Source organism: Caretta caretta, chromosome 1 (assembly GCF_965140235.1).
Source record: "Caretta caretta isolate rCarCar2 chromosome 1, rCarCar1.hap1, whole genome shotgun sequence".
Taxonomy (NCBI): Eukaryota; Metazoa; Chordata; order Testudines; family Cheloniidae; genus Caretta; species Caretta caretta.
In genome coordinates, this window is record NC_134206.1 from 28775288 (window position 1) to 28799511 (window position 24224).

Sequence of the window (24224 nt, forward strand, 5' to 3'; positions counted from 1 at the left end):
AATGAGCAGAGGCCTGTGAGGACAAGGGGGAGAGATGATGAAAGCGTAGAAAATGGAGAAGAACACAAGTCCCAGAGAGGAAGACAGAGCTCCCACAGAGCAAGCTGGGGAAGAATGAGGAATAAGGTGGGACTCAGGACAGGGGAGAGCTATTATAGTCTAAGGAGCTGGGACTTCATTATTGACACAGAAAATATAATGAAAGGGAACAGGTAGGGAGAAAACAGTAAAGGGGACAGAAGCGTAACTAGAATGTTCTGCTGCCCACTCTTTAACAAGGGAGAGCTGGCGGAGAGGGGGGCTTCCTGCTCAGCCTCCTATGTGCAAACATTATATAATATAAAAATCAGGTCAATGATTGGTTTAGCAATCAGCCAGATGGCTCAGACTGAAGCTAGGATTGCTGTGAGGGGAAGATGAGGGAGTTGCATGACAGAGTGAGGAGGGGGAGAATTTTGTTTAACTTAGCAAACGGCCAAACTTATAAAAAATAGGTCATGCACCTGTCATTACCCTGATCTTTTAGGGCCACATTCTGCCATTCTCTGCTCACTCTGATTAGTACCTTGCTGTGCATTGATTTCAGTGTATATGCTCACTGTGTAAGGTGGAAGAATCAGGCCCTTTGCTTGTGTGTTGCATCACTTTCACCACCCTTTTCTATCTTTGTCTTTTTTAGACTGTAAGCTCTTTGGAGCAGGGTCTCTGCTTTCTTCTGTGTTTGGAAAGTGACTACTGCACTATGGATGTGACCCCCAACTAAATAGGTAGCAGATTTCGGGGCCTTGCAAATCAGTTTCCTGTTGTAGGAGAAATCAGTGACATGGAGTTTGGGTATTTTCTTAGTATAATTTGCTTTAGTTGCCATATACAGCAAACCTGAAACAGAGGTGGTCAAACAACATGCGGGCAATTTTCTCTTTCAGGAATCAGCCCCACATGAATACCCAATTCCCAGGAAGCAACTCTGCCTCAAGAACTGACTCTAATTAGACTGACTCTAAATCTTCATCTCGAAACTAACAATGTAGCATACTGCATAGAATGTCCACTACCAGCACTCTAAGGGAAAAAAGACTTGTAAGACTGTAATAGTGTCAACTGGTGACTTCTGCTATAACAATAACTAGCTAGCATAAAGCCGGAATGTGATCTCTGTACTCCACACATAATTCTTTTGATTTCAGCTGAACTACAGAGGAGTGAATAAAGTAGAATACAGTGTCAGAATCTGCCCAGTAATAAACAAAAGATGGGGCAGGAAGCAAAAAAATTCTGACATTTCCTGGCTTTTTCATGCTTGATGGTTGTGGATCCTGAGCGACATATGACTTAAAGTGCAGTTCTGAAAAGTGGCCAGAAAAATGACATCATGGGGTTCTATATTTTATGATGTTACGATGATTCCTACTAAAATGTGGTCAGTTTATACGTAAAAAGTTGTGTTTATTTCCTAGCTGCCACCTTGCCAAACCCAACCAGCTCTCTGAAAGGCTTTGAATCTTATGCCTCATCCATAGCTGCAGGCCCTTATTTAAACCATTTATAATCCCATTGTCTTCAAATGTAGTTGGGGATGTGTGGGTGCGTGTGCTTGAAGGCTAACGGGATTGAACAGGCAGGTGTAGCTGAAGGCAGAGTATTTATTAAGTTACGATGTGTAAGACAGAAAGACCTCCACTGGACTCTTAGAGTACCGTCTGAGATTGCGGGGCTGGCAGGCAGGGAAGAGTATATTTTTATATATGAACTCTGCAGATTTGATCAGGAATCCATGAAACAAAAGTCTAGTGCCCCACAATGCATTTTTTACACAGCCACTTTTTAGAGTAGAACTGCATTTTAAAGGTCTGAGCTGGTAAAATGTTACTCCAGCTTTCAGGTGGAAATAGCTTGCTCTTTGCAGCATCCTTATAGCGGGAGGAATTAGGGAGATGGCTGGATACATGTCTGGATATGTCTGCACTGCAAATCCCCCGTTCCCCAACGCGCAGTGAGTCTCAGATCCCGGGTCAACTGACTCGAGTTTATAGGATTCATGCTACAGGGCTAAAAATAGCAGTGTAGGTATTCCCATTCAGGCTGCAGCCTGGGCTCTGAGACCAACTCCTCTTGCTGGGTTTCTGAGCCGGGGCTCAAGCCCAGAGGGAATGTTTACACTGCTATTTTTTGCCCTGCAGTACTTGTCCTGGAAGACCAAGTCAGTTAACCTGGGCTCTGAGACTCACTGCAATGAGGTTTTTTTGCAGTGTAGATGCAGCCTATCTGCTAATGTAATAGTCCCAGTGGAAACTTTTGCACTCAGGAATATTTTGTGGATTTGGGAAAATCCCAGGAAGATTTTGTTTTAATAAAACACTTTTTTTTGGCAGATTTGGGACAGATATAATCTGGTTTCCATTTGTTTCCAGAATATTAAAGGGGAACAGTCCTCATTCCACTCAGAGCAGCAGAGTTAAATTGAAGAGAAAAAAAATCACCTCTCCCCAAGAATAAATCCACATGGAAATTCACTGGACATCATTTTTTGAAATGTCAGAAAAATGTGAGGATCAAATGGGCACAGTGTCTTTTTAATATTTCTTATATATTAATATAATTTAATTTAATATAATCTTAATTTAATTTAATATAATCTTATATATATATAATATATATTTCTTATAACATCAAATTCTGCTTTTCGTTTCTATAAATCTGGAATAAATCCTCTTCAGGCAGTGGAGTAACACCAGTTTTACACTGATGAGCCAGGAAAAGAATTTTGTCCCACATCAGAAAGAATGCAGCAAATGGGCAATTGCTTCATCTAAAACAATAGTAGATATTGCAATATTTATTGGCATGCATATTATGTGTCTTTTCAATTAGCTTGCCTATGGCATGCCATTCTATAAGTGTATCATCACTGCAATGCAGTTGCTATGCCTTTCCCTGCAGGGACATGTCATATTCTGAAATCCCTACCTCTTTCTTATTAACTAAGTCTCCTGATGACAGGTAGCATGACTCTGTGCAGTGTCTTTCACAGGAGTTATGTGATCTTTGACATGAGCGATGGGTATCGCCTCCCCAAACAGTCCTGTGTTGCCCTGCCCGCACTCCGCTCCCAGGTCCACCCCTGGGCTGGGGCAGCTGGGGACCGGCCACCTGCCTGGTGCTGGGGGAGCTGGGGACTGGCAGCCCACCCACCCGGTGCTCCAGGGCTGGGGGAATTGGAGACCAGCAGCCTGCCTGCCTGGGGCTGGGGAAGCTGGGGGCAGGCAGCCCGCCCACCCAGCGCTCTGGAGCTGGGGTGAAAGGCACTCTGGTCTCCGGTGCGGGTGGGGCCTTGGCCAGAAGACATGGGGCTGGGGGCTAGCCTCCCCGAGGCAGCAGTTCACGGGCTGCCCATTGCCTTTGATCTTTTTACAATGCAGCATTTTAGGAATACATTTTTTCGGATAATCTTCCATGGAAAGATCCTTTGGATTATCTGGTGTGATTGGGGCTGTCAATTAGTCTCAGTTAACTCAAGCGATTAACTCAAAACAAATTAACTCGATTAAAAAAATTAATCGCAATTAGTTGTAGTTTTAATCGCACTGTTAAACAATAATAGAATACCAATTAAAATTTATTATAACTATTTTTGGATATTTTTCTATATTTTCAAACATACTGATTTCAATTACAGCACAGAATGTAAAGTGTACAGTGCTCGCTTTATATGATTATTTTTCATTACAAATATTTGCACTGTAAATGTCAGGTTATGAAATATTTGAACTTATTTTTAAATTTCTTTTTCCCTTTGGCAACACCTAAGTGAAATTAATTGTGCTGGATAATTTCTGACACCTGAAAATATAATAATTTTTGAAGGGACTAACACAGTGAATCATACCTTGGATTGGAGTTCTGCAAATGTTTGTCCTGTAAATTGAAGCAGTTTGATATATGGATGGTTTCATTTCAGTGAAAAAATATTTTTCCTGCTTGAACACTTTGCATGGCAAGTTTAGCTTGGAGCAAAGTTTTTTTTTATGGCCTGAAGATCAGAATATATAATGTAATGAAAATGCCAACTGCCCCTTACCTGTATTGACAAAAGAGGTGCTGCCCATTCCTTGAATTGCAGGCTTCATGTCATCCTCTATATGTCAATGTTTCAAGGAGAGTTTCCTGCCTTTCCACTCTCCAGAATGTATAATATTTAATTTTCTATCTCAGAGTAGCAACACTGACATGAGACAATATGATCATTGGCATTTCATGTTACTGACAAGCAAAGTGGCAATTTAAAATTACTGATTACATTTAAAAAAAAAAATCCTTACTATAAATCCAAGTTGTTGTAGTATCATAGATCCAACTATTCAGGTCTCAAAGGAAGAGAAAAATCAGGGCTAACAATATTTAGAGGCTTCTCAAGTGCATGCAAAGTGTCTTTATTCTGTAAATCATAATACAGACATTTTAAGGTCATTGTCTTCCAGGGCCAGAAGCAAGTGCTATATCTTCTATTGGAAAGGGTGAATCCCAGTTCTCCAACCAGATGAAGCATATGGGCCTGTTTCTATGTGGGTGTGCACCTTGTGTAGTTCCTTAAACCTGTGCAGAAGAAATGCAAAGTGAATGTAAAATGTAGCTATTTCAGTATGGTAGGATTTTACATCCACTGGGCGCTCGCTGGGCAGGTTTGTTAGTGACCAACCCACATTCAAGGCAGTGGAGAATCAGGCCCTTTGTTTTTAGTTGGCCCAAGATGTTATACTGTCATCTTGTCACTGATCTAGGTGAAGGACTGATTCTTGCTGTCCTCAGAACAGTGTAATTTTTATTTACGTTTGGGAGTGGAGAGGGGGTGGGCTGAGAGTTGTGAAGAGAGAAATTTTTGAAGCATTATTTTTAAATGCTGCAACCTAGCAGATATGGGATATTGGGCAGAGTTGAGGTGAGAACAGGAAATGGCGCAAGATAAAAGCAAATTGGCACATGAATATTACCATCATATAAGTGGTTTAAAATGTATACAAATGCATGGGTGCCTTTTTAAATTAGAGCATGAAAAGATTAGGGATCTATCAGTGGAACTCCCAGACAGTAGAGCCCCCTGTCTTTTTGGTACTCAGATGGTTTTAAACTAGATTTTTAACCAACTGCACTATGGACTAAGGTTGGTCTTGGGGAGGGATAGCTCAGTGGTTTGAGCATTGGCCTGCTAAACCCAGGGTTATGAGTTCAATCCTTGAGGGGGTCATTTAGGGCTCTGGGGCAAAAATTGGGGATTGGTCCCACTTTGAGCAGTGCCTTGGACTAGATGACCTCCTGAGGTCCCTGATAATCTGTGATCCTTGTGGTGAAGCCACTAGCCTAGGATTCTTTAAGACCCAAGTTTCAATGGGTAGGGCTGTCTTTCAGAGGCACCACAGCCCGAGGTCAAAAAATGGGATTTTTCGTCATTGAAAATTTTGGTGAAAACTTTTCCCTCCCTCTCCCCCCCTCCCCCATTTTCATCTAAATTTTCCCCTGGAAAATGTGTTTTTGTGAAAATCTGAATAATAAAAAAAGTTTGATTTGCATGTGCTGCTACACTGTCTCATGGGAGTTGTAGTTTAGTTGCCTCAGGATTCTCTTCTATAATCTGGGCTCTTTGGTCAGGCTACATGTCCCATAATGCACCACCATCTTCTCTCTTGGAAAGGGAGGTGGTACATTGTAGGAATCTCTAAACATGTTGCCTTATGAAGGTCACTCCTGGAGAACATGGACTGTGTACTTAGGTCTCGAGAGTCCCAGGTTAGCATCTTCATAACAAGACCACCTTTCATCCCATGATGCAGTCAGTTAAATAAGATTACTTCAGTCAGGTGAACCCTGGCTGGTGAGGAGGGTGTGACTTATATAATGCTTAAAGATTTAGAATGCACCAATAGATCCAGTAGTCTATTTGGATGAATATTGCCTGGATTTTCCACATGAATCTCTTGCTTGATTGCTTGACTGGTTTTGTATTCTATGGTGATGGATTTTTCTATTATACTTAAAAAAAATTAGCAATGAGAATTCAATTCTGTCCAGTCCTGGCAATGCTGTATAGCAGGGGAAGAAAACACTACGTATTTCTTCTGTATTTATAAGAAGCACTTCAGATCATATAACTCACCGATGTGTAAATCAGATGCTCTGGTATGGTGGGGAGTGTGTGCTTCCTTAATGTCTTTCATTTCCGAGCAAGCATGGATACATTAGTTCTTGTTGCACTTAGCTGGTGTGAGGATGAGCGTTATCTAATGATCATGCTAGTTTCTTGAAAATGGCACCACCAAGTCTAGGAGTATTTCAGCTTGAAAGGCCTTCGGAAGAAGACAAAACAAGAAGCTAAGTGTGAGATCATTTTAAACGTGTTGCAATACTTGTGCAAATGAACCATCTGTGCCTAGATGCTGTACATTGAGACTCTTTTAGCAGCTTGTCATAATTAGCATTGCAACTTGTCACTTGAAAGGGACACCAACAACTTAAAAAAACACTCTGTCCAAAGTTGTTTTACCTACTGTTACAGGTAATGCTTGAGATGACTGTAACTGAAAGAGATTAGAGGAAAAAAAAAAAACTCCCTTGCTCTGGCCCATATGTACACCTGCAGCAGCCTATAGGGGCCAGACAGAAGCTTCAAGGCATCAGGGGAGAATTTCCTCAGTGCAGGAGCAGGATAGGACTGATGTGAGTTCTAGGGAACCTCTGAGAAAATTTTATGCAGTAAGAGCAGTCTGTGGGGCTGCTCTTACTTAGGGCTTGTCTACACTGGCACTTTACAGCACTGCAACTTTCTCGCTCAGGGGTGTGAAAAAACACTCCCCCTCTCCCTCCGAGTGCTGCAAGTTTCAGCGCTGTAATTTGCCGGTATAGACAGCTATGCCCCTCGTGGAGGTGGTTTTTTCAGAGTGCTGGGAGACCTCTCTCCCAGCACTGTGACGTGACTACACAAGCCACGTTAAAGCACTACCATGGCAGCGCTTTGAAGTTGTCAGTGAAGACGTGCCGTTACATTGGGGGCTGTTTCAGTCCATGCAGCCACCTGGAATCTGTAAGGTGCAAAGGCATCAAAAACCATCTTTACCTCACCTCCCCGGGGGCTTGCCTTCTGTGCTGTGCACAGAACAAAATCTAGCCCTCTGTTTTTCCAATTTGTTTTGTGCATTTGACAGCACTTTGGTCATAGTCAGTTTCCACTGTTTGTTACAAAAAAAAAATCTCATGGAGCAACGGGGGAGAGAAAAGTACTTTGCAAATAGGGTAGCATGGTTATAATTCTCCCCAAATTGGCTGTGGGACTGAGGGGCTGGTGTAGAGTCTGAAACTATTTCAAAGAATTTACATTCTCTGTATTATTTCTGGAAATGCTTTATAAACCGCAGAATCACTTATTCCCTTTTCAATTTCAAGTGATTACTTCAAACGCGATTTCAGAAGCCTCAACCTCATTTAGAATCGTTTGATCCATTTAGAAAAATTTAGAAAATAATTTCTCATAGGAAATATTTCCCTCCATCTGCACCATGACTTTCTATTCAAATTCTACTCGCGTTCCACAGTGATGAATGTCAGAGGAAGTGCCATATGTGCAACTAATGCAGACTATGCCACAGAAATCCAGCTGACTGAGAAGAGATCAAGGGGAGGTGGTGAGAGATGCAAGATAAATGAATTTATCACATGGTTCTGCAATTTATCACTCGATATGTGTCTAAATGGTAGCCACTTGTGGCTGTTTTATATGTATTATCTTTGTAAGACAAGTATTTTCTGTGCCTTTTAGAAGGAGAAACATGATTTATTCACATGTATGTGTGCTCACAATATAAACACACATTGTTTTAACCCTCCAAATAAGTCCCACTTTGTTTGGAAATAATCCTGTTGCAGGTCTGTGTATAGAAGAATCGGCTGAAACCCTTCCATTGCTATTCTCTAACACAGCCATAGAGTGCAGCATTCGTGAAATTAGCAACATTCTTTTGGAACTTTTGCAGCTCATTGTGTGTGTATCTGGTGCATAGAGCAGCACTGCAAGAGCATTTTGCCTTGTGTCTAGTGTTTTACTCAGCACTCAGGAGGTTGGCTAATGGTTGGGACTCTACATTTCTGAGCTGGAGCTGCTTGTGCCCATCACTTACTTTGAAAGTTTCTCCTACTTCTATATAAGATTCCACTTTGACTTTTAGTAACCCATTTATTCCAATCAGTCAAATGAAGGCCCTCTCTACATCTGCTTCGGGGAAGAAGTCTGTTTCCTAGATGAACCATTAGAGTTTCAAGAAATCTGTTTCTCTTTTGTGTTGGTAGGAATGAGGAAAACCTGAAATTTTGTATTGGATCCTTCCTGGATACCAGACTAAACTCACATCAGACACAGAAAATGTTTGGGTATCGCTCTTCTGCCTCTGGGTTGGCCAATTACTCACCTCCATTGGTCTTAATACATGAGTCATTAGAATGGTAGTGAACCTGTAAAGGAGTTATAAAATGTGTTATAATCACCCTCTGAATACAATATCTCCTTCTATATGATATGAAAAATGCCACAATGCAAAGATAATATGTATAAAATGGGTGCAACTAGCTACTGTTTAGAGAGTAGCGGTGATGCTGAAATTTAGCATAGTGCAAAACGTGGGCTCAATCATTCTCCTGTTGAATTCAATGAGAGTTGGATCAGGCCTTAAATATGCTTAGGATTCATGTCAACTACAAGTTATTGGACCTGATGCAGGAAACACTGGATAAATGTCAATTTAAAAGGGAAAATATGTACTAGCCACTTATGCAACTAGATTGAATTCTGGCTTAGCGGTTTGAATGACTGCAAAAATGAATGCATATAACAACCACACATTGGCTTCTTGTTTCAGTGGACATCAAGATTTATTGTTGCTGGAGGTAAATATTGACCTTGGCTTTGCTTCAGACAATGTTTACCTTCCAGATCAATACATTGTGATGTCTGCCTTAGCCATGTGTGTGCACATGCATAGTTCACCACCAATTGAAATGCACACACGGTGGAAGGTAGCACTTGTTTAACAAAGCATGGCAACATGACACAGCAGTTTGGAGAGGAGTTACAGAGGACTGTTATATAGAATTGAAGGTATATAGGAAATGTAGATAGGCTGAATGGAATTACTCAAATTGGAATGTGGTCTGACATACGAGTTAACTTTATTCTTGCAAAAAGTGTCCATGGGCTAGACAGTGAGTGGTCAGGACCAAAAGATGGCACTGTCATCCAAAAAGTGCTCCTGGGCACCATGCAGACACTGGTGATATACTGACTCCAGGAAGTACCACCCGATGAATCACCAAATCCACTCTCTGTAGGGTGACCTTACATCCTGTTTTGACTAGGACAGTCCCCTTTTTAATCTCTGTCCTGGACATCATGACTTTTTTGGTTGTCCCATTTGCTCTTCTCTGGGTGCGAGGGAGCACAGAGGAGCGTTCGGGCAAATGCCCAGTTGCCAAAAATGTAGTGACCTCCATGATATTGTCTTGGGTGTGCAGCGGATGCTAGGCGGCTTGGGCCAGCCCTGCATGGCAAGGCTTGGGCCAGCCCCGCTAGGCAGCTGGAGAGTGGCAGCTGCTGATCAGATGCCCAGCTCTGAAGGCAGCACCACCGCTAGCAGAAGTAACGGTGGCATGGTGTGGTATTGCCACCCTTACTTCTGCGCTGCTATTGGCGGTGGCACTGCCTTCAGAGCTGGGTGGTCGGAGAGTGGCGGGTGCTGGGCCTATGAACTGCCAAGCCTAAAGGTGTTGGGGCTCTGCCCTGGCAAGCCCCAGCACAAATTAAGCACGCTCATATTGTTTCACTGCAGAAAGGGCAGGGGAGGAGGGCAATAGGAGCGGAGTTGGTCAGGGAGAAGGACTGGGGCAGAAAGGTCATCTGTATCTACTCCCGGTGTCCCGTTTTCAGTTTAGGGAATTATGGTCACCCTAACTCTCTACCACACCACACAGCTCTCCTGTCTGTGTAGTGACTAGGCCAGAGTTTGCTTGGCTTATGAGCTCTGAAAGAGTCTCAACTGGAGGTGGTATAATGGACACAACCTATGGGCCAGATTCTGCCACCCAGGGCTGGCTCTACCTTTTTTGCCGCCCCAAGCAGTGAAGCAAAACAAATAAACAAAAAAGTGGCCGCCGAAGTGCCACCAAAGAAGAAAAAATAAACCAAAGTGCTGCCGCCAAAGTGCCGTCAGAGTGCCGGCCCAAGAACGGCCGGAGTGCCGCCGAGGAAGGAGTGCCGGCCCAAGAACGGCCGGAGTGCCGCCGAGGAAGGAGTGCCGGCCCAAGAACGGCCGGAGTGCCGCCGAGGAAGGAGTGCCGGCCCAAGAGCGGCCGGAGTGCCGCCGAGGAAGGAGTGCCGGCCCAAGAACGGCCAGAGTGCCATCGGAGTGCTGGCCCAAGAACGGCCAGAGTGCCGCCAGAATGCCGGAGTGCCGCCAGAATGCCGGAGTGCCTGCCCAAGAACGGCCGGAGTGCCGCCAGAATGCCGGAGTGCCGCCCCTTCCGATTTGCTGCCCCAGGCACCAGCTTCCTTAGCTGGTGCCTAGAGCTGGCCCTGCTGCCACCCTTACTCACACTTAGTAGTACTTCATATATAATCCTGCTGATCAGTGGGACTACTTGCAGAGTAAGGCACTGCTCCATGTCTCTAGAGATAGCAGAATTTTGGCCTATGTTAATTATCTAAACACCTGATACAGGGCCAGATCCCCAAAATATATAAATCAGTGCATGGAGCTTAGCCAGTTTACACCAGCTGAGGGTGTGATTTATAAGGATTGAGGCCCGGCTCCTCAAAGGTATTTAGGCTCCTACCACTTCCAGCTGGTATAAAGTGGCATAGCTCTATGTGCTGTTTTGCGTGTGCTGAGGATCTTGGCTATGGCATAGTGTTCTCCACAGCTTGGTGCCTAGACAGTAAGATACATATGAGAAATAGCTAGCTAGATTGATGACAGTATTGACTATTGGATCTCCCTGCATGTATTTTAATGTCATATCTCTGTGTGTTCAAATGTCAAATCTTGGTACATTCAACATTGGCAATGACATTCTCTTTAGAAGAAGTGTTTTATTCACATAAATAATATATTTGTGTACAGTCCAGCGACTGCATCCTTGTCTTCTGAGTAACCAAGAAAACTCAGAATGACACATGAGACACACAGGAGGCCAGGATTTGGTCTGTGTGTTGATTCTCATAGCTAAAACAGTGTAGTGCGCTCAGTCCTGGTCCCCTGGCGCAGCTTGTGAGCAAAGTCTGTGGACAGGGGAAAGGCACATGGGGTTGGGTGCATCCATATCTTTCTCTCCAGCCTGTGGACAGGGCTCAGGGCTGCTAAACTTCCCTCATGCCAGAACATTTGCTATCATCCCATCCCCAGATCCATCCTCATCAGGCCAGCCCAGTGTGGAGGTCATGGAGATGTATTCCTTAGTGCATGGGAAGGGGAAGAGGTTAAGCAACCTCCTTTTGTCACCCCTCTTGCTGTAGCAGATTTCTACTGTGTTCTGGGCCTTCTGCAGCATGTACTTAGGCTGAAGGATTTAGCCATTTATTTGTGTGGTGGGGAAAAAGTATTCCATTTACCAAGGAAATTCTGATGATGAGTCCTTCACAAATGAATAACTAGCCCCTAAATTCATCAAAATCAAAGTAAAACAGTGCTCAGCTAAACAAGTACACCCAGAAAACCTGTCAGCAGTCCATGCATGTGATAGACCCAGAGGCAGCTCCAGAGCTGCCAGCTCAATTGCTGGAAGGGGACTCTGACAGGGAGTTAGATGCTGATGTCCCTGGAAAAAAGATCCTCCATCCTGTTGCTTGGCATATTGAGTCTGTGCCTGGCACCCCAAGAAGAAGGATAGACAAGGAGAAGAGGGCAATGTGGGGAGGTTGCTGCCCCAAATGGCCTTGTGAACAGGTTAAAAATCCATAAAACAGTTGCTATAATATACAAATTCAGACAAAACAAATTCAGCATGGATTCTGTTGCTCGTTTTTTTTTCCTAATTGCAAGCTCATAGCATGCATTTGCATTATTTGGCAGTTAACTGGAGTAGAGGGTTTATATAACAGTGTAAGCAAATGGGTTCGCACAATAACTTGTTTCACTGACTTGTTTGAAGCACCAGTGTGATTCCCTGCCATTTTTTAAAAATGCAGTGAGATTTTGAGTGTATTTAGTGCCAGTGAAATAATTCAGAGTGAGGGCATTAGAGAGAGGCTGAAATTATTGTATCAGGAGAACAGTACAGCCACTGCAGTGCGACTTTCCCTGCAGGTACCGGAGGGCTCAGGCTAACCTGCACTGTCCCCATAGGCTGAGGAGGACCCTGTTGACAGGACAGCATGATTAAGCTTGTATTACCAGTGCCATTGCCGGGGCTGTACCTGTTCTGCAGGTAGAGAATGTTAATCTCCAAGGCTGTAAATCCAGCACCTTTCATAAATAATAAACTCCCTAATCCCCCCTCCCCAATCAAATGGCTGGCTTTTTTTATTAATTTATTTATTTTTGAATGATATTTGTTGGAACAAATGAAAAACCTCCCAGTAAAATGCCTCACCTTTACAAAGGCACCTCAGGCCGCAGCCTCTGGCAGCTAGAGGGAAACAACTCTGGCAAACAACCCCAAAGGCTTTTTTTAATTCTTTATTTGATTTGCTTATCAAAGTTTTGTTGAAATCTGTGCTGGGTGCATTTCTCTGCTGGAAGTTTCATATCATTAAAAATCCACCCGGCTGTAAGCATCTGCTCAGCAGAGTTATGAGCAATCTATCCATGAGCCGTGCCTTATTATCTCTCATCTATGAGTGGAAATCTAGGCTAGCATTTTCGAAAGTGGCTAGTGGTTCTGGGTTCTTCCATTTTGTGTGTGGGGGCGGGAGGGAGCGGAGCTGAACAAAATTTTTAAAAGTGCTTAGCCCAGACCAGCTCCCATTTATGCACCACAATTAGTGGGTGGGTTTTCAAAAGGGCTCAGAATCTTCTGTTCTCAGTGGGAGCTGCAGGGTGCGGGGTACTTTGTTTAGGTGCCTTTATGATAGCTGTGCATTGCTGAAACCCTGGCTCCTTGAGCCTGATTTGCAGAGAGGCTGAGCATCTGCAGCTGCCATTGATTTCAAGAGGTCAATACATTGGTGCTGGGCCTATACTGGTCTCAGGTTAGTAGACCATGCCTGGTATTTGTGGGCATGATTACTGCCCAGATAAACTTTTCTGTCCCCAACTGTGGGCCAAGTACTTGTCTCTATCCCCCCTTTTTCTGAAGTCATTCCCATAGTTATAGTGCTCCCTAAGTTCAATGCTCAAGTGGCTTTTGCCTCTTGAAAAAAGTCTGGGGCTTCACCCCTACAGGCCCACCACAGGGCCCTAGCAGGTCAATACTCTGAATAGCTGTTCTTTCATCGAAGCAAGGTCTGCAGAACCTTGGCCTCCTTGCAGCTTTGGAGACAGAACATAAAGGCAGAACTACACATCCTGCACTTGCCTATCATTGAGTGTCTGAATGGGCATCTGTGTCTATTCTGTAACGAGCAATTAGGCCTCTCCGGTGTGGGATCCGCCAGGGAGGTATAGCCTAGGCCATTGTGCCGTGGCTAGGGATCAGGTGACCCTAGCCCAGGACAAGTAGCTAGTGGCGGATGCCCCTGCAGGGATCAGCATCCAAAGGGAAGTCCAGGAAAAAGGACCCGAATACTCTTCCAAGGTTCTTAAGCCAACATCGCCAGGTGTGGTGACTATAGAGCCACTAGGTTGTTGTGGGACCCTTAGGCCCAGCACTAGTTTTCTAATCATGCTTCCCGAACCTGTATCAGGGGCTTTCCCATCCAGTCCTATCATTAGATACTCCTGAGCTGCTTTCAGAGTGGTAGCCATGTTAGTCTGTATCAGCAAAAAGAAGGAGGAATACTTGTGGCACCTTAGAGACTAACAAATTTATTTGGGCATAAGCTTTCATGGCTAAAACACACTTCATTGGATGCATGCAGTGGAAAATAGAGTAGGAAGATATATATACACAGAGAACATGAAAAAATGGGTGTTGCCATAGCAACTGTAACAAGACCAGGTAATTAAGGTGGGCTATTATCAGCAGGAGGGGAAAAAACAACAAAAATACAAACAAACAAAAAAACCCTTTTGTAGTGATAATCAGGATGACCCATTTCAAACAGTTGACAAGAAGGTGTGAGTAACAGTAGGGGGAAAAATTAGCAAGGGGAAATAGTTTTTACTTTGTGTAATGACCCATCCACTCCCAGTCTCTATTCAAGCCTAATTTAATGGTGTCCAGTTTGCAAAATGAATTCCAATTCTGCAGTTTCTCGTTGGAGTCTGTTTTTGGAGTTTTTTTTGTAGGAGAAGCAGGCAAGTGACTTTAACCAAGACCCCCTAGGATGGAAGCTAGTTTTATTAGGCCTGTATTCCTTCCCCTTGGGGCCTATCTTCCTGGGCCAGGCAATCCTGGGATCAGTTCCCCCTCTCAGCCGAAATCCAAAGGGGGTTCAATAGAAAAGCAGTCCCACATGAAACTAAGAACAAGACCTGTGGCAGAAGGAGTCCTAACGGGTTAAGCACTAAATCCTCTGGTGAGGCACAGCAAACCTCTCCCTGTCCGAGAGTCTTGTAAGCATGAGCCAAAGGAAGGGCCTCCCAGGCACAAACTACCTAGGAACTACTCTGCCATCTTTTGACCCTGTGGGAGTAGGGGATTCATGTTCCCTTCCAAAGATCTTGGTCTCAAAGAAAACATCCTCAATGAGGCTAAGATGCCCCATCTCTTCTTGAGACTCCCCTGTGCCAGGCGCTCCAGGCGGAGGGGCTTTCCCAAGAGGAAAGAAACAGAAGGAATCTTTCTCCTCCTCCTCCTCCCCTTCTTCCTCCTCCTCATGGGAACAAGGTCAGCTATCTGAATCCAAGCTCCCTTGGCCTGACCAGATCAGCCATTCTGGACTGGGCAGCCTGCTATGTTTCCAGTCCTCAGCCTTGTGGATACAGAGGTGGAGGTGTTTGTCTTAGCTGCTTTCTACCAAAGCTCCAGGAAGTTCTGCTTTCAAGACTGATCCTTTTAAAGGGTCTGCGGCAGTGGGAGGAGCCTGTCTTCTGGTCTCATTGGCTGCGGGCGTCAGCTCCAAACTCCCCTTTCTTGGCCAGTATACAGTGAAGCAGAGGGGACAGCTGGGACTATATCTGTAATTACCCAGTTAAAGAAATGCTGCTAATGAAGGGTCTCACTGATTCAGCTGCTACGTTTGCTCAGTTACATCCATATGTTGGATAATAGAATTAGAAGAAAACAAAAGTGCTACGAGGAAAGGAAAGGAAAGGAAAGGAAAGGGATCTGAAGGCCCATCTGAATCATGTCTAGAAGGATGTTGTTCACAGGAGCTGATTGAGCTAAGCAATATTTGTTTGTAAAGTGGAATCAGTGCTGGTGAATGTTGGGGATGAATTAACAGCATTGGTGGCTGAATTCTCCTTGTCATAGGCACCAACTCCATGAGTACTCCAGCCCTGGAGCACTCACAGAAAAAATTAGTGCCTACTTAGCACTCATTGACAGCCCGCTCCTCGCTCTCCCCCTCCAGCACCGCTTGCCCACCAGTGGCCCCACTGATCAACTCCTCCTTCTCCCTCACAGCGCCTCCCGCCTGCTGCAATCAGCTGTTCCGTGGCGTGCAGGAAGTGTTGCGGCGGGAGGGAGGAGGGGAGGTGTGCTAAGGGGAGGGAGCAGAATTGGGCGGGAAGAGGCGGGGAGGGGTTTGGGGGAAAGGGGTGGAGTGGGGGCAGGACCTGGGGCAGAGTGGGGGTTGAGCACCCCCAGGGCAAGGAGGAAGCTGGCACCTCTGCCCCTTGTTACCACAGAACAGAGACAGTCAGTAGACCTTAGTTCTTCTGCTGAGATTGCTAGGCTCCCAGTTTTAGGATGGTGTTTTGATCATGTGGATACACGTCTCTTAGGAAATGGACTGAGATCAGCAACCCATTTCACATAGGTCAGTCAACAGCCGTGAGATGGTCACAGATTTGGGTTACTACCACTGGAGGGAGGAATTGAAAGAGCTCAAAGTGATGGACTCCATTACCAGTCGCCTGAACTAGAAGCAAATACCTGGTTTGCATTTGGGACCACAGGTGGTTGGACTGGCAGCAGTCCTGCATGTACCTGGCTTTAGATACAGAGGCCCCAATTCATGGTGCTGTGAAACTGTCTTTCCTCTATCCCTGCACTGGTGCTGTGGTGAATCAGGACCTCTGACTGTAAACTCTTTGGGGTTGGGAGGGACTCTCTCTTGCCATTTGTTTGTACAGCATCTAGCACAATGGGGAGTTGATCTGGTTAGAGCCTAAGTGCTACTGTAATATAAATAATAATGGTCTATTAGTACTCCCACATGACTTCTCCTAGTCTTAGTACTCTTGCATACACCCACACACATCTTTGTGTCCCTCTTGTCTTCCCAGATCCTAACCACTTCCCTTTTCTTTGTAGCTCCCAATTTAAAAACAATGTTGTGGTAAAGCAAGCACCTTCCACCCCTTTCTTCAGATGATTAAAGAACAAACAGCTGATTATGTAATCCATGCAAGAATGAAAAGGCCCCTTTCAAGACAGGGTAAAGCAAAAGACCCACTGTGAGCCAAAGAGCTAGAAAATAAACGCCTGCCACATCCGTCCCTCTGTTTTTCCTGTTCTACTTTACTTCCCAGCAATGCTCCCAAATTCAGTTTATTTTTCAGTGTAGGAGATAACCTGCTGCTTTAATTTGTTTGAGATACAAATAGTAGCTTTCTAAGGAGCCAACTCCTCGTCTCAGTCTCTCTCAGAATCAGCCTTCATACGGTCACATGTGCTGCCTGCCATTCTCTTGCTGCCAATCAACTTTCTCTTCCTGCCCTCCCATTTGCTGTCAGCACTGGTTTTCAATAGCACTGCTTCTGCATGGAGCACTGGCCCTCTAAATCTTTTCCTGGCAGCTTCAGTGTGGTCTAGTGATTGCAGGCGTTCCATAACTGGGCCAGCAGCATGTGTGTTCTGTGGAGGGCTGCCACTTCGCCTGATGTTCCCAGCAGGCTGGCCCAGAATCCTGCCACCCTAGCCTGCAGGGCCATTAAAGACTCTCAAAGAGATTTTCTTCATTGCATTGTCATGAGGACAAGGAAAAGTGAGAACGTGGGTTTCGTGTTACTATTTAGTTGGTTTAGTACCAGCGCCGTTGTGCGATATGGACTATGACATCATACGATATACAGAAATGTACGATATACAGAAATGAAGACATTGTCTGCCCCAAAGAGTTCATTTGTAAGATCAAGACATGTGGAAGATGGATCACACTAGGAAATCCAGAGGATGCAGGGTGAGATTCTGTGATGTGTTTCTTATGCTTTAAGCTGCCTTTGCACCTTGAATTTGGGCTGCTCCAGGGGCCAAAACTCCTCCTAGTGTCACTTGGGCAGCCCACCGTAAACTGCCTCAGGGAAGAAGCATTGCTCAGAATCCCGCTAGTGCCATTCCTACCAGCCCCAGGCCCCACCCTAGGCTGGAGCTTGTGGGAGGCCCCCTGAAAGGGCTGCTTAGGATGGGAGAAATCTCTGGGAGAAATCTTCCTTGTCTGGTTGTCGGTCTTACCCTTCGTGTTCAGGCATTTTCTCCTGTCCAGGTTCACTTCTGTTGGGCATGGTGGAAGATGTGATTTTTTTAAAAGGGGCTTGAATGCAGGGCGATTGGGACAGAGTGAGCGGGGCGATCCACCTCTGGGGAGCAGTGTGATAAAATGCCGTGTTGCAGTGGTTCCCAAACTGGGGTTCATGAAATGTTACAGGGGGTTCTTGGGAAAAAATTCCCTAATGGTGGCCAACGATCTCCCTAGGGACCCTGGGCAGCCCGGGGCCAGCAGCCCGGAGCCCCTGGACTTCCAAAGGTTAAGCAGATCAAAGCAAGCATATCTATCACAGTGAGGAGATTTAAACTTCAAGACTCCTTATAAGAAATGGAAAGGGAGGTGGATATTTTTTGCTGTTTTTAAAATTAAATAGGCAGCTAGTATTGTTTTTAAAATGATTATGGAGAACAAGTTTAAGCTTTGTTGTAATGTGCGTTGTTTGCCTGGACTGCTCAAGACCTGAATGCTCGTGTAGGAGGAACTCTGAGTTGGCTTCTTAAATCCCTTCATGCTGTTTCACATCTGAAGCTCCTTGTTGAAACATAGGAGCCTTGCCTTATAACAGGGTTATTCAAAGTGATACAAGCTATGAAAGTGAGATATTGGAAGAGTGTTACCGTTTTCATAATCTAATAAAAATACTGTAATGATAAATAATAATAAATAGTGTGTAATAAGCATGTCATAAAAACAAACTTTATATTTCCAAGATCACTGTTTTTATAATTTATACTCAGGTAAAGGAGAAAATCACTGGAAATATTAATTTTTAGGAGGGGGTTTGCAAGACTTGACATTTTAGTGAAAGGGGTTCACGGGTTGTTAAAGTTTGGGAATCGCTGCCTTGTTGGAAGGAGGTGAGTCACCATCTCTAAGAGTTTGTACCTGGGAACAAAGGCTGTGCATGGTGAAGTAACCTTGGGGTGAATTCTGTTGGCTCAGCCCTGAAGCAGTTTTGGAACTGTTTTAGGGCTGGCTCCCATTCACATAAATGGAAGTTTTGCCATTGTCTTTGTTGGGAGCAGTCCCTTCTCCTCCGGAAAAGAAAAGTCAGTTGTTGAAACTCCATTAATAGCATCATACTCAAAGAGGAAAGAGACCTCTGCCTCGGACTGAAACTAATTATTAAGCTTAAATACCTTTCAAGTTTTATTTTATTGTCTATGGTCTGGGTTAAGGCCCTCTGCGAAACATGGATCTTTCAGCAACCATTATCTGTCTTACACGCAAACTGGTGTATGTTTCCTGTGCCAATTAAATCTGACATTTTATTCAAACTTATGGACACTGAACATAAAACACCACTACAGTAACAGAGACAAAGCGGAGAGGGATGATTTCTGCCTGGAGTTACTTGGGATTGGGACTGGTGTAACTGAGGTCAGAATCTGGCCCTGCATGTAAACACTTTGGGAGATCATCCTGGTTGTCAGACTTTTGTGATTGTAGCAAGAGTCTTGTGGTATTGATGTTTTATTTAAACCCTCGGCTCCTGGAGACAAGTGATTACGTGAGAATCTCTGTTTTCACTGAAAAAGGAAGTTGCTAACCCTTGTGGCTGCAGAGAAAAGGTTGAAAACATGACCCGAGTACTAAAGTCTCAACAACCAGAAGGCAAGTAAAAAGAACCCCAAATTACTATTATTTTTAAAAAATCTCATGATTTTAAGACAGTCTCATTATTTTGGAATCCTGATTCATGATTTTTGAATGTTTGGGGTTGGCAGTGCTGGATGATTCAGTTTGCTTTCCTTGCTTAGATTTTCCTGACGTGCTACAGTACACAGCTTATAGTCATAAAGCAAATCTAGGCTTGTTTTATGCAAAGCTCCCACTGATTAATTCATAGGAAATTTTGTGTGTGTGAGGTAGGCAGGGTTAGGCTGCTACCATGTTATTTTGTAGCAGAATGCGATATAATCATGTTAGAAATGAAAATTCTGTTCAATATAGATATATTTGGTCTATATCGGTATCAACACAAATTCCAGAACAATTTACCTTGCTAATCTGACAGTCTTTTCTTCTGCCTTATATTCACCCAATTGAGTAATCTTTTCATGTTGCTCTCTAAATATAGATATTCTGCACAACAGATCATGCCTACTCTGAACGATCAAATGGTGAATTCATTAACATTTCATGGCAACTCTGCTTTTCTCTCCTCTGGATACCAAAAAAAAAAAAAAAAAAGAGTTTGCATATCAATGCCTATGAAGATATTGGGTTGAATTCTGTCCTGAGTTTTACTCATTTAGCCCTACTGAGGGCAGTGGAATTGATTCAGGGAAGAGTCACTAGTGAAACTGAGAGCAGAGCTTGGCTTGTTGAAAGCAAATGTTATTTAAAATGTGTGTGGTGTGTGCTATCGAATATTCAGTTATCCTTATCTTACTCTGAGTAATCAGGGTAAATTACTTTCTGTTATCCTTGGCTGCTTTTCTCTCCTGCAAAGACTGTACAGACTCGCCCACATGCTGTATGCTGTTGTCATTTATTATTTATTTGATGACAACCATGTGCTACAAACAGATGTGAAGATGAAGAATCTGATTCTCCCTAAGCTTAAACTGGTGTAAGTCAAAAGGACATCCGCTGATGTCCAGGCTGCACCAGTGTGAAACCAGTGGGAGGTGAGAATCAGGTTCGAGATCACTGCTGTAAAAGAACTTTTCAGCCTAGAAAAACAATATAGACAGGGAGTATTCAGACACAGGAGGGGGTAATGGAAACTAGATAAGGCAGAGTGAATGAGGCATGCAGTTTAGCTCATGGTTTAGTAGTTCTCTGACTTTTGGATGGATTTTTTTTAAAGTAAAATAAATATTTTTACTCATATAATTAGTAAATGGTCATCTAGTTGGTAAACACCAATCTGAGGAGATGACTAATGAGGACAGACCTCCTTGAAGGAGTGAGTCTTAAGGAGAATGGAGATAGTTTTGGCTGAGGCAAGGAGGGAAGGTTTATTGGGCAGCGTAGAAGCGTGCTCAGAACCAAGACCAGGAGAAGGACACAAAGGGGAAGGTGAGTCATGCAGTTTGAGTAGAGTCTGGGGACAGGAGGTGGAGTGGAAAGAGCAGATGGTTGGCCTAAGCCAGGTTATGCTGGGCTTGGAAGCAGGGACAAGGAATTTACTTTGATGCAGATAGTGATGAGAAGCTGGTGGTGATGGAATTTGAAGAGAGGTTGGACATGGTCTGAGTTGTGGGCAAGGGGCATGAATTTTGTGGTTGCATTTTGGACTGATTGAAAGGAGGGCTGAGATGATAATTTAAGAAGCCGGAAGGAGGAGACTGCAGCAACTGAGGCAAGAGGCAATTAAGGCCTGGACATGGTGGGAGTTGAGAGAAACAGGTGGACTTGGGAGTGGTGATAGAGAAAAAACTAGCAGGATTAATGTCAGTAACAGTGTTGATGGTGGAGAAGGAGGAGTCATGGATGTTGCCAAGAATAGCTGGAAGAGGCTGGAGCTGACAACAATAGACTAGAGAAGGGAGTAAAGATGAAGTGAGAAAGAGAAATCAAAAAGGCAGACAGGGTGCATATTTGGCTGCAGGGGATAATTTAGGTAAGAAGAAGTAGATCTGGAAGCTATCAGCATGGTGGTGATTTAAGTTGTGCAACTGGATGAGGATTCTCAGGGGAAAGGTGCAGAGGGAGAAAAGGAAAGGCTCATGGACAGATCCCTAAGAGACTCTGATAGAAAGAGTGGGGAACAGGAGGTGGAGCAGCTGAGAGAGACCCTGTAGAATCAAAGATAAGCAGAGAAACAAGAGAAGTCAGGCTCTCTGAATCCTGAGAGAGAGAGAGACAGAGAGAGATTTGAGGAGGATGGGGAAGTGATGGACCATTTCAAAGGCCATAGTTCAAGGAGCATGAGGACAGAGAGGAGGCCATGCCACTTGGCCAGGAAGGTTCACTGATGACATTGAAAAGGGCTTTTTCAGTAGAACACAGCAGGCAGATGCTGATTGAAGAGGACTGGGAGGGATCTAGCGGAGAGGAAGTCTGGGCAGAAGGATTAGACAGTACATTCAAGGAATTGAGCAGTAAAGGGAAAGAGGGAGTGAGGTAGTTGGATGGAAACTTCTTTGAGACAAGTGTCCACACTGGTATGCTTGATGGCAGGGGAAAGGAGTTAGGTGACAGAGAGTGGTTAAGGATGTGGGAGACAGAGGGAGTAAGGGAACTCATGAATCAGGAGGAATATAGTCAAGGGAGTAGGTGGAGTAGTGAGCAGAAGAGAGTAGAAGACATGCTTCTAAGTTTTGTTAGCATTATGGCAGCCGTAAGAAATGTAAGCATAGTTATCCTTGATGTGGTTCTGTTCATGCTCTAGCTAGATCTTCGTTTTACCATATTAAGAATATCTGTACATACTGAATCATGTTATCTCTACCTATGTGGTGGTGATGGTACTCTACGAAACAATTATGTTCTGAATTAGTTGAGTGTTATTCATGAGTTCAGTGAACTTCCATGTAAAAGCCTTCATGGACTTCAGATCGAATTGAATGCTGCCATTGGGATTGTTTCAGATATTTGGATTTCTCAACCCTTTCTTTCAATAATACAATCTCCAGATATACTTCCCATTACTATTTTGTGGCTATACCTTGATTTATGCTCTTGCCAAATTTTATAAGCTAAGCAGGGTCAGGCCTGCTCAGTATTTGGATGGGAGACCTCAAAGGCTAAACGGGTGCAAGAAATGGCATTGATGATTCAATAGGTGGTACTTGTTCCTCATATCCAATGTGCTATCTTGGTGTTGTTGGCTTTGTGCAGTTTGAATGACTTCCATTCAGATGACATGTAAAAACAAGGTTCAGGCCACTTATGACCATTCAAGATCCCAGTGCATTTCTTAGGAGCCATGGTGTCAGCCCTTGTATTATAGCCAAATTCCAGTTTGGGCCTTGTCCAGACTAAGAAAAAAAAGTTGCTTTTCTCAATGGGATTAGCTCAATCAACCTATCTTAACCCAATTTAAAACTCCCACCATATATCAATATAGACACAGTTTAACTGCTTTAGCTTGATTTTAGCAGGTCAAGATATTGTCTAGGCAAGGCCTTTTGGGAGCTGATACATCACTCGAGTTGAACGTTAATGCTTTATATATCCTGTGAAATCAGAGATTCCCCGGCTGTTTGAGATGGCATAAATATTTATTCCTAGCTCTAGAGATTAAAATCATGTCAGATTAAAAAGGGGATGCAGTGATGATGGAAATAAATTAGTAATCAAAATAATGTGATTTTATGATCTTATGTTATATACCCTGTCAGGGCTAGAAATTAATTCTTTATGTCTTTAGGGGCGAGGGTTTCCCAGCTTTCCAATGATATAGAACAATAGTCTAGATTCCTGAGGGTTCACAGCGTGGCAGGCCTTCAACAGTCACTGGTGCCTCGGTCTAACAGTGCTTTTGTGGCATTGAACGAGGACTGAATATAGTAAATTCTGAATCTCAGAGCTCTGAAGCTTTCAGTGCTTAGTTTTGAACCTACTGGGCCTCTGACAGCTGGAATTGCCGCCTGTGTTTGGTTCAAAGCACAGCTGTGCTTTCTTTTCATTTATGGTTAGGTTTAAGGCATATTTTTTCCCGTGGCTTGTATAACTGTGCAGAATAGTCGTGTTTGAAATTATGGTGTAGTATAAACCTTCTTGGTACGCTAGAAAAAGCAGTGTTACATTATATTGAAAATTTGTCCTGTGCAGCCCTTAGCTGGGTGGCTGACCTTGGATACATTTTCCATCGTAAAGGACCAATCCTGCAAGGTGCAGAACACCTCTTGAGAGATTCTGAGTGCCCTCAGCTCTCAGTGAAATCAATGGGAGTTGAATCTGTTCAGCACCTCACCAGAAAGCACTCAGACCTGGCAGGAATGGGCCCTAAATCCGAAATGATGTGAATAAAAAAAAGGTCTGGATACTCCAGTAGAGCCACTCAGATCATTCAGCAAGACTCAGTTCATTATTCCAACATACGGCTAACGTGAGTCATGGCAGCAAGACTTTTCCCCGACTGTTTTATTGGCACTGACATCCCATTTTTCTTTCTTATAGGCCCCCTATCTGCTTCTTACAACCCCAGTAGCCCTGTCCAGATACTGGAAGACATTGGCTTTCTTTAGCAGGACCATCAACTGTTTACCGACAGGCTTGATGTTTCCCCGTTAACAGCAGAGACAGTCAGTGGTGCTAAAAATAAAGCTGGTAAGCAAGCAACAACCCTTACACACCTACCTGTAAAATTAATTCCAGTTCCTTTTTCTGTTATCGACTTCTTGAAGAGAAATTTAGAGTTTCTTCAGAATGATCTGTATAAACTTAAAAAAATCATGGGCCAAATCTTGATTCCCACTGAAGTTGAGGGAAATGTTGCCATTTACTTCAGTGAGAGATCTGGATTTGATCCTGTGTCATTTTTCACCCAGTGCAACATATCATGTTACACTGCAGTACTCAATTACTCTTCACTGGACAGTTA

At 43.9% G+C, this 24224-nt stretch overlaps 1 protein-coding gene across 5 annotated transcripts in view; it reads left to right on the forward strand.

The window, feature by feature from the left end:
* AMOTL1 (angiomotin like 1) overlaps window positions 1-24224 on the forward strand; it is a 122183-nt gene that overhangs the window by 17556 nt on the left and 80403 nt on the right. For 2 of the 5 annotated variants that reach the window (XM_048843375.2, XM_048843341.2), the window contains exon 2: window positions 23801-23950. The exons of the other annotated variants lie outside the window; for them this stretch is intronic. The gene's annotated coding sequence lies outside the window, so the exon portion shown is untranslated. The remainder of the gene's footprint in view (window positions 1-23800; window positions 23951-24224) is intronic. 5 annotated transcript variants of the gene reach the window in all.